Source organism: Eucalyptus grandis, chromosome 8, assembly GCF_016545825.1.
Source record: "Eucalyptus grandis isolate ANBG69807.140 chromosome 8, ASM1654582v1, whole genome shotgun sequence".
NCBI lineage: Eukaryota > Viridiplantae > Streptophyta > Magnoliopsida > Myrtales > Myrtaceae > Eucalyptus > Eucalyptus grandis.
The window spans coordinates 10,480,150-10,491,486 of NC_052619.1; the positions used below are offsets into that span (position 1 = coordinate 10,480,150).

At 38.7% G+C, this 11,337-nt stretch overlaps 1 long non-coding RNA gene across 2 annotated transcripts; it reads left to right on the forward strand.

Moving 5' to 3' along the window:
• The first annotated feature begins 8,182 nt into the window (after nt 1-8,182).
• On the forward strand, nt 8,183-10,464 carry LOC120286544. Of its 2 annotated transcripts, none has more exons than XR_005545190.1 (3): nt 8,183-8,444; nt 9,344-9,827; nt 10,428-10,464. It is a non-coding gene; the product is annotated as an uncharacterized LOC120286544 (long non-coding RNA). The 2 variants fall into 2 exon arrangements; XR_005545191.1 differs by lacking the exon at nt 10,428-10,464 and adding an exon at nt 10,197-10,392.
• The last annotated feature ends 873 nt before the right edge of the window (nt 10,465-11,337 follow it).

Below are 11,337 nucleotides of genomic sequence, written 5' to 3' on the forward strand. Positions count from 1 at the left end.
AGCTGCAAATTCAGAGGACTCTCCCCTTCATTTTATCACTTGCTTTTTTTCTCCATGATAATTCCATTTAAATATTGGGGAGCTTCTACCATGCTTGAACTCCGGAAAGATTGAGGCAGTTGGGCATATCTTGGTTGTAGGAGTCAATTTGTTTTTTTTTTTTTTTTTGGTGAAAAGTAATTGTATTGAGCTTTAACCAAAATATACAAGCAAACGGCACCAAAACTTGCACTCAAAATGTAACAGAGGCGTAATGAGTGGAAGGGTGCCGAAAGAAAGAAAACGGAAAAGCCAACGAAGGCACAACAACACAGCAAAAGCCAGGACAAAGGCAACAGCTAGAAGAAGGACCAACTAGCAAGGAAGACCACCAGCCAGCCAAACAATGGCAACCCCGCCCCAACCCCAAAGAAGAGCCCAGGCGTTCATCACGAACAGCAACCCACGAAGCACACCTCGGCCAAAGCGAAGCGATCCGAGTCAGCAGACCACCAAGAAACCGGTCGACCACTCACGCCACTCCCCAGCAGAGAAGCTCAGTGGCATTGAGCCATTCAGCATAAAAAAACCCCGCCCTTAAGCAGGAACATAAGAGAAAATAGAAGGATCAATCCCCCATCTACGTTGAAGTCTCCTGTTCCTCAGGTAGGAACAGGAGAAGATCATTGATGGGGAAAGAAGAGAAGATCAAATGATGGGGAAAGAATAGCGCATCAAATGATGGGGAAAGAAGAGAAGATCATTGCTCAATATTCTTTTCTTGATTCTCAAGAGAGTGAATAATAAGGACTAACCAGAATAATTATTGCTTTTGGATATCGTGTGTAAGGAGTGTCTGCCAGCCCATCCTGATTCAGTATCCTCTCTATTCAGCCTAAACTTGTTAATTGTTTTTCTTCACTATTTCTGTGGTTGCATTTACTAATGTGGCCTGCAGAACAGCATTTATCACATTTTGCATTAGATATCGTTTAATGTGAAGATACAATCTGTAAACATTTCTTTCACATTGAGCTGATTTTCTATGTCAAATTTTGAAGCAAATAAGTACTCTAGTGGGAAATCAAACTCCAAGCCACTTTTTCTGGGAAGTCATGTTTTTTGGATTGGGCCTCTTACTCTTTGCTCCTCATTGGAAATATGCAGAACTCCGTACAGGCTCTTGGAAGAAGGTGTGATCTCTCACCTTGACGATCATTTATATTGACAGATCCAATGACAATCTTTGAAATGTTTAATGTTAAAGTTTATGTGTGATGCTTTTATGACTATTAAAACAAACAGTTTGACGATGCTATCATTTGAGATGATGAATAATTTTTTGTAGATTTCCTATGCAAGTCTTTTAGTATCAGCTTTCAAATTTCATGCTTTAGTTATGTGAATATTGTACTAGGCGGATATGTATTCATCATGGTTTCTTGGCTTATTGGCATGCATGAATATAAGTTATTGGTCTCCTGGTGATTGTTAATCTTAAGCAACATCAAGCCCATGTGGCTCTAATGATTCAGACCTTATAACAGCAGCGAATGCTCATATAGGTTAGCTTCAAGAATTCGTGAGCAGATCTAAGTTATGCTTTTAAGCTGGTTGGGTTCAAGACTGGTTAAGTACCATATGGAAATGGAATATGTGTAAACATACTAGTGGTGTTTCATGTGCATGTGCCAATTGTAACTTGTACTATTACTTGGGAAAAGAAAAGGTTCATCCTATGCTATGCCTAGTCCTTCAGAAAGTCTCAACATCTCTTGGAATGACATACCGAAACACCATATCAGAATGCATCTGCAAAGGGACTGATGAATCTTATTAGTGCTCTGCATGCAGATCCTTCTATGCACCTCTGCTCCCAATTTGTGTCTGTTCTTTTGGCCAATACTGATTAAGAATGTTCATAGTGACCATTAGGGCACCTTTTATATTTTCCCAATCCTCCCAGGAGGTTAGAAATGTCATTAAGGCGTCATGATGTTGAGCAATGGATGAGTCACAGATGCTTACCTGAACCGCTAAGAAGGTAAATAAGGCATTTCTTCCTACCTTTCTCATTTACTTCTCCTAAGTAGAGACATATTAATTGCATTATCCAGTATCCTGTTGGCATTTTAGCTGCTTGAATATGGTGGTGAAGATTGATAGCTATGATTCTCAGAACCAAACATGGCTTCGTACAATGTATTGTGCAGTGGGGTTGACAGAATTAGAGGGTTCTGTCCAATTTATACTGAATGATGAGCTGAAAGCATCATGATAAGTGAATTGAAAATGGTGGAAAAAAAGAGACATTTCATCTATGAGATTGTTAGGCCATGGGGTCATTAGAACTTGTGCATAGTGTTTGATATGATCTTGGATTTCAATTATCATCTCTATTTGCCTGCTCTTGCATACTATCAGTGTTTTTGTGCTTTCTCATTTTATTGACTACTGTATGATTCTTTGGATTGGAAGCTCGAGGTTTTTTCTTCATTTAGTGGGTTTAGATAGAAGTCTTCTGCCTTATTTTGTGAATATACGTATAGTTAAGACCGAAGCTTGGGGTCAAGGGCACTTCTCGAAATTAGCTAGGGGACTTTAAGCCAAGTTTAAGTTCATATGGGATTTTATCAGCAAATTTGATTCTCTATGAAGTTTGATGCAGGGGTTTGACTGGAGATATGTGATGGACAAACATTGGCTGGTAAAATGAGCTGTAATAGAAGATGGTTTGTTTAAACCAGTTACTTGCGGGCTTCAACTAGGTTGATTTTCATGTTGATGGTTAATAAATTTGACACTGTGGGTCCTACGAGTCATCAGCAAAGAGATTGCGCAAGCATACATACGTCCTCTGCCTGCATTGTTTTCTTTTTACAGCCTAATGCTTATCATCATTGTTTTCTGCGTCTCTCTGTACATTACGTTCTGGAACTATTTCCTAAAAAAATTATTTTCTTTATTTACTGATACATCCTCTGTGCTTGTCAATTTCCCGATGAATTTCCTGTTGCATCTTTGATAAGTTTCTAGCTTTTAATGTGAAGGGACTGGACATATTTTTGCTGTTGCTTGAGCCAGTCATGTGCTAGTGATATAATGTAGTTCTGAGCATCCAGATATATAGGTCATATCCAATATGTTCTCTATGGATGCTCCTTTTCAATTGACTGGAAATTTCCTATCATGCAGAAGAGTACATGAAGCTGAGCGATAGCATTGGGCTGCCACTAGAGGAGTCAATGAAGAAATGCTTCTCGAGGATTTTTTTCTGAAGATCTTTGGAGAGATATAAGACGCCATCTCTTCAAATTTGTGAAAAGGGTAAGCCCCGAACTGAGTTGAAATGAGTGTGGAACTTAATGCAAGTTAAATCCTTAGAAATCAGTTCTCTTTTTGCAATTACTTTAAAGTAAATAACTTTGGGGCCAAAGAAATAATTGAAGTTCACTGCTGTTGTGAATGAAGATGAAAGCCTTGTTTTTTTAACTTAAGCTTCTTCTCTCTTCAAGCATGTGCACTCTTCTGAAACCGAAAGCTCCTCCCCAGGGAAAATATTTGGCTATGCTTCCGTCATAGGTCTTCCCTTGGAAGCTAACTACTGATATTTGGAGCATAGGCTCAATCAGCTAAACTAAATGATCAGTCTTTAATTTTTAGGTCATCAAGTACTTAGATGGATAGCTAAACGGAAATTATGTTAAGGGTCTTATTTGTTGGTTTCTATTGGTAAACGTTACCATGCTTTTGTCTTAGTTTTAATTGGCATCTAGAAGCAAGTTGCGGAGACAGCTTAATGTGGAAACTCCAAAAGAACAAACATGGTTAAGAATTCTATGACTTATCTCTACATCCCCACAAAGACTGCCACTTCTTAGAACAAGCTCTAATCCTTCGGAAAATGCATTTTTCAAATACGACATGACTGGTCTGTTCTGCTGGGTCCCGCCAATAATTACCATCTATGCACAGAGAAGTGCTGAACTCGGGATCTCTGAAATGCTTAAAAAACGACTAAGTCGTGCTGACACTGCACAGTCACAGCATCCTTAACATTATCAAAGTATGTTGATGGTATAAACGACATTGCTCTGCTGTCTGTACCTATACTAGGTTCCAGTCATGTTGTGACTGCAAACCGTAAGAGAGGAAATGTTGTAAGGGCATGATGATATAGGCATGTAATTCAAATTGTGATACATGAGATGTAGATTCTTCAACACAAAATGATATATGAGAGATTAGATGATGATTGCCTTGTAGGAGCGTTGATCACATGACGGATCATGACTGAGCTTAGTACAACCACTCCGCTCATTGCCTACAAAGAGCTGAGATCTCCTAGAAGTGCTTGCATAGATGACTCCATTCTACAGAAAATTTTAGCAGGAATATCTTATAAGGACCAGAGATCGGAATTGGGATGAGAAACTACAACAAATGCTGTCGATATTCAATATTGCAGTCTTTCGTTGTTATTGTAGGTTCCATCTGACCAGATAAGAAAGAAAAGCTGTAGAGTGTCTCACCCTTAGATTAATTGCCATGTTGGAAAATCCATTTAAATATCAGAAAAGGTCTGGAATGTGAAGACATTTTGCTCTGTCGAAGCATCCAGTGTTGAAGCATCCAGTCACAGGAGGTTGCTTGTATGCGTTTTAATGGCATAATGTTGTGGTCAGAATGTCTTGGACTGCATAAAAGAGCAGAGCACCACGGACGCCCAATTACTCTGAAGTGCATTATTTTTGCTATTGTATTCTTCATCCGCCTGGTCGAATGTACCGAGAAGAGCTAGTAAGGAGCATAGCATACATTGAGATTAGGTGTGAATGTAGCATTATCTTTGACATTTTGTTCTTCATCGCCAGAAAAGTTTTTTACTTTTATTTTTCAAAGCTTTCTTTTTATCTTTTTTACCAAAGCCAAGTGGCCAGTACTTCTAGTGTATTGGGTAACGCAAGAATAAATTAAGGCTTATTTATCAGTCTTCTCCTTCTCTTTTATTCCAGATGCAAGGAGTAGACCAAGGTATAAAATAGGTTCTGAGATTAGGTGTGAGCAGGAGCGGCTAGAAATAATTGTGTTAGAGAAAAATTACTATTTTGGATTAGATTAATTGTACCTTATATTAATTGCAATTGCATTCTCGCCCTCTATATATAGAAGTCTTGTACTCTTCATTTTGACATATATAACATTTTTCTCTTTCACTACAAATCTCACCTTGGTGTCAGAGTCATTGCATTCTAAGGAAACGTCCATCAAGTCTATTCCTCAGTGGTTGTAACCACACTAGCCACATTGGTCGCACTTCTCCACAAGTCCACGGTGTTTGTGACTATGCTGGTCGTATTGCCTGCGTTTCTCCACCAAGTCCGCAGCCTTCAGTTGCTGTTCCACACAGTTCCGCTACTTGTTCTAAAAATTAAAGACCACCACCAGACTTGCCACCCTCAATCCAGCCTGATAATGAAATTTCATCGTGAACGGATGCCGGACGCTGCCTTGCGCGCCACCATGCGCTATCACGTCTTGCATCCGCCGAGCTCACAGCCATTTCAGCGTTATTTTTACACCTTCTGCGGCTGTTAAAAAAAAAAAGAAAACAATCATCACCCCTAGAGTCGCCGCCCTTGGACCACTGAAATTTCGCATCAGTCCATTGCTGGACGTCACCGCATGCGCCTCCATGGATTGCCGAGAGTGAGATCAACCCGTGCATACACGCTTCACACGTCGGCCTCTTTTGCAAGTGCAATGTTAAGGTCATAGCCGATATCAGAAATGTCACACAACAACAGATTTTACTATAGATCAAGCAATACAACGAAAACTACAAGTCACTCAAATATTCTCAATATTTCCCAAGCTCCAATCATACTTAACAGTTTACGCAGCGTTTAGCCTTATATTTTCTCACGAAAGAATTATGCAAATCTTATCATAAAATTAAATGACTTCAACACTAAAATTCTTGGTGTAATTGCATAAATAAGAACAACTTGTCCACTTTCAAATGCTTGATATTCGACATTTCAAGATTGCTTGCCTCAACAACCGCGTAAAGCAAAGCCACAATCTAATATTATACGTATATATACCCTTGAAAAAGGACTTGGCCGGAGTCAACATGGATTAGAAAGTTCATGCTCTGAACCTGAATCGGTCAATCCAAAATTGAAGTCGGACTTTCTTTCTTTGATGTTTTTTTGCAAACCGAGTTAAAGTCTTCAAGTCCAATTTAGACTTTCCAATTCTGCAGATACCGACCTCAATACGGAACAACTTCCGTTCTTAATCACGACTTCACCACACGACACGACCACGGGAGAAATTGTATATTCTGAGATCCGGGTTTTTAAACTAAAAATATAGCAGGCTAATACGCAATTCAATTTGGGTCGGGTTCGTTCAATGGGCCATGGCGATCCTAAGGTTTCGAGCTCATCCCCTCATGGTTTGTTCTCTATTTTCAACCATCCATCGCCTCATAGTCGAGTCACTGTTTTGCCACAGTAATTGCCCCATCGAACCGAACCTTCCTTGGCCACTAGCCTCTTTCACAATCATCATCGCAAAAAGTTCCCATTTAATTTTCCTATCTGATGGGCGGATTTGAGCCCTTTATAGATAGAAGGAGATCATCCCCATTTTAAAGAGTTCCCATTTAATTTTCCTATCTGATGGGCGGATTTGAGCCCTTTATAGATAGAAGGAGATCATCCCCATTTTAAAGAATGAGGGTCGATTTTCTTTTAAACCATGATGAGTTTTGTTTGGGGCTAAGTGCAGCACTCAAAAGAGGCTTTTATCGGTGCCTTGACCCTGCACATTAAAGCTTAGAATAATCCCATGAAAGCTAGATGAATTTCGAGCTTAAAACTCGACAAAGTAGACGTCCATTCGAACTTAATCTTCACGGCATGGCCTCTCAAGAAGTTGCCTGGAAATGGTGCAAAAGTAATGCGGAACAGCTTGTTCACGCCGTTTCCTCTTCACCTCGCTTTCTGTCTGTTTCTTTCACAGACCAGTTGCTCCCACTTTTTTCCCTCTCCGATGGCCACGTTACGATGCATGGGGTGGAATTTTACGTGGCCAACTTAGAGTCGCTGACTTCCCATGCTCGTGTGAGAGAGACATTGGAGGTCAGGCCCAGGTATGAGGAGAGAAACACGCGGCTTCCGTCTCGTAAACACGCTTTTGGTCCCTAACAAGACGCGGGCGCGCACCCTTGTCATCTCCAAAGAGAATGTTAAAGCACGAAATGTTGAAAACTCCTTCCACTTTGCACTTTTGTTGACGACAATCATGTCTGGTCCTTTTCAATGGTTTTCCACGAAGCAAGCTCCACGAAAGTCTCTGACCATAAAAAAAAAGAAAAAAAAGCTCCACGAAAGTCCCCATCGCAAACGTGAAACATCATGGCCAGAAAAGTTTTTATTTTTTTCTTGGAAAAAAGGCTTTTTTTTTTCTTCTTTTGGCCTGAAGTTCTGTGATGCCAAAAAATTCGACCAAAAATAAAAATAAAAAGAAGGTTACATATCATTTGAATTTACTCTCCAATTCATGGCCAACATTCCTTAAAGGGCGTAGGAGATTGACATCGTCTCCCACAGTTTGTGTGATGACTAGTGATTACAAAGCTAACTTCGTTCTCAAGAACACAATGCAGTCCATATTTTTAAGAGCAAAATGAAGGATATAAAGATTTATTCGATTCCTGAAAAAATGAATGATTCAAAAGTTATTTTAAAAAAAAAAATGGTCTGTTGTGTTAATGGAAATAGATATTCTACAAATGATATTTTCATTATGGACAACAGTCATATCTAAATATTTTTGTGGACGATAAAAATATTTTAAACGATAAAAATATATTTTTTGTTCATTCAATATTATAAGTGATATAAGCCGATCATCTTTAGGAAAATTATTTATTAAATCATTCATTTTTTACTAAATAAACACGCATTAATAGTCATCTTATAAATTAATTTGTCAAATAATATGACATTTTATCACTAGCTATATAAATTAATTAGTTTGTTTAAGCATCCGATGTGATCCTTTCCTTCCCAGCTAACGGTTCTTTCATTTGTCAGCCAGTCGCGAGAGTCTTGGTCACAGTCAACGCTCGAAGTCTTCTTCCGAATCACTGGCTATGGTCTTCGTAGAAGAAACAAACAAAGCCTCAGCTCTGTCTCCATTCAGATTTCTTCCCTCGCATTATCTTCATGGTCTAGAACCGCAGAACCAGATAAACCAGATAAAAAAGACGAGCCTCTTCGGCTCGGAGGCTTCAATCCTCGAGCTCACGCTCTCTCCGGTCGCCGCCGCTACCCGGCGATAGCAGCAGGCTCGACACTCCTGTACTTGTTCCTACTTCATCGCTTTGAGAGCTGATCGTCCTTCGGAGGGTGAAGTTGGTGTCTTGCGCTTGAACTGTGCGTTTTGGCTTTGTAAGTTTGTCAAAATGCCCTCTTTTTCCGCTACTTCTGTGTGTAGATGCTTGTCTCGGCCGATGATTTCTGCAGTTAATACTCGTATCCTTGCGTGTGCCTTTGTTACGAAAATCAGGTACATGTGTTTAACAGCATATAACGAGTGATCGGTAGTGTTTGTCGAAAAGTTAAATATACACTCTTGATTAGTCCAGGTACGTTCGCTTTGCGAAAAATAATTACTTATATCGTTTCGAAAAATTAGTTAATAGAAAATATTTTCATCATTGACAAAACGAACGCGCTCTAGAGTTGTATTGAGTTGATATTTTTCTATTTTAAGTTCCTGATCGAAAATTTAATGAAAATGTTAAAGATATACGAGAAACAAGAGCTTGGAAATTTAACATATCTAAAAATAGAAACGAGACTTAAATTAATATAAGTACGAGTATTTACAGATAAATTAATATCGTTTTTAGATATCCTTTTTCTAACATTTATTCTTAAAACGGCAGAACAACTCAAAATGAGTATCCACTTTTACCATCACAAGCTAAAATATACTTAAATGGAACTATAATACTTATAAACACCAGAAAAGTAAAACGATAATAATAAACAACATATTTTTTTGTTAATTTAGGAAATTGATTGAAAAAAATTATAATATCTAGCTATTAATGTAACTATGGAAACTTATGAATAGTAATAAAAAACTAATTTGACTAAGACCAGTTACTAAACTTTCTTGAAATATTTTGCATCCAGTTTTCCTTATCTGGATTTGTTCTGACAGGAAAATAGATATGTTTCAGTTGACGTTTTTTTCCTCATCACATGTTTAGTTCAGTGAAAGATGGTCCACAAAATTGCTTTACTATATAAAAATCTTAATTAAACGTTTCCTTCTGCAGATTTACAATGTGAAATGGCCCATAACGAAAGAGATGAAGAACCGATACTGTCGGAAACGCAACAGCAATTATCAGATGATCATAACAGTTCTCAACCTCGGTCACGTATATCTAGGACCCGGAGTGTGTCAATTTCCATCCCTACGAGCTCCATGGAGTCATACGAGAGTATAACGAGTCGAGTAGGTTACACTGGACCTTTAAGGAGTAGGACACCTTTCTCGCTAATGAGTGGCCCGTTACACAATCACGGACCTGGCAGCACGGGAGTGGAGCCGCAACAAATGAAAGAAAAATTCCCTTCTTTTAGCATAAAGGATCGTATTGACTCCGCAGATGACGACTATGGTGCTAAAATGAGCATTTACTGAGGTCCGGGCGACTGGGGATGTGCAATGACCGTTACTGTACAACTTGCCCCTCGCATTACAATAGAAGGGCGCAACAAACAAGTTCTGAAAGTTCAAGTATCGCTGATACCCGGGTAAATGCCATAGTTGCAGAGCCTTTGCTATGTTTAATAAGGTCCTGAGAATGAGATTCTCCATTTCTACCGAATGCTGGAAATTGTCGGTTTTAACTTTGTCATTCTTAGAAAATGAGGGATCACAAGTTTTATCTTCTCACTTTCTGATCACGGTCACCACTTCTTGGTTTGCAATTTTCGATTTACTATAGTATTCTGCGAGTACTAATCGGTTTGCGTTTTAAAGTCACCTTGTATGTTCGCACAATCTTCTATTGGCTGGAAGTTCATGAAGAGCAATTTAATTTGGCTTAAGGCCAAAGCAAGCGCTGCCTTAGATTTTCAAATAAGTTGCCCGCAGTCCATAACTCTACGATTATAATGTAGGTGATAACTCTATCTCTAAGCACTAAGCATAACTTTCTAATTAGTGTGGGACTTGGAGTTCTGGTGACGATGGTATCAAAAGGTACAACAACGAAGATCTGAGATTAACTTCACCAGTATATCAAAGATGCTTTTGTTTTGAGCACATCTTTTATGCACCATGCCTTATCCAGTAGGATATCTGAATTTACTTCTTCATAGTAAAGCTTCACTGCCTAACTTTACTTGCAGTTTCACAAAGCTCTTTATGGGGATGCCAAAGTTGGGCAAGGAGGTTCTTCACTTATGTCAGTGCCCACATTCCTGGCGTGATAAATCCTCATGCTCAAGCTGTCCAGCGGTGGAACAAATTTTTGTCATTTCTTGTGTGGCGGTCCTCTTTGTAGACCCATTGTTTTTTTGTTCTTGCTGTATGTACCAAAGGTATGGCTCAACTGCAGCATTGTCAAGTTCACATGGCTTGAAAATATAGGTTGCTTGATGGTTAAGTTAATAACGTTCTTACTATATTTTTTTCCTCTCTAATTCCTAAATGGTTCCCAAAATGAAGTTGAAATTCTTCCCATTTTCACCCTGCTATAAACCACCTAGTTCTGGTTAGATTTATTCCACTACTTATCAAGTTTTACTGCCCTGTTAATATCTGCAGATATTCTTCACTTCACAGATTAAGCTTCTTAATCGTGGTTTGATGCACATGTAGCCCAAGCTACAACCGGTGGTGTTTGAGTTTATCCTTCTCTACAACTCAATGTTATGTTTTATTTCAATTCTCTAAATTTGACCATGGTACAATAAGTTAAATCTCCTTTGGCCAAGGCTGATCTAATCAACTAAAGTGATCTCCTCTTAGCCATGATTTCTTCAAATATATTTTACCAAAGTCAACACCCCTGTTTAGGTTGGCATCCGTTTTGCATTAGCGAAGGAAAAATAATATGCCTGAACCCATTTTAAATACTTTTAATAAAACTCTGATCATATTCATTATCCAAATTGTGACTTTCTGCAAAATATGTCATTAATCATATGTCCCCTAAAATTTCTTGTTTATTTGCATTTTGGCCTTTGTGCTTGTACTTTATTGCTCTTGTCACTTTTCTTTGCAGATTCAAACAACCATCATAAGCTTTTCGGTTTG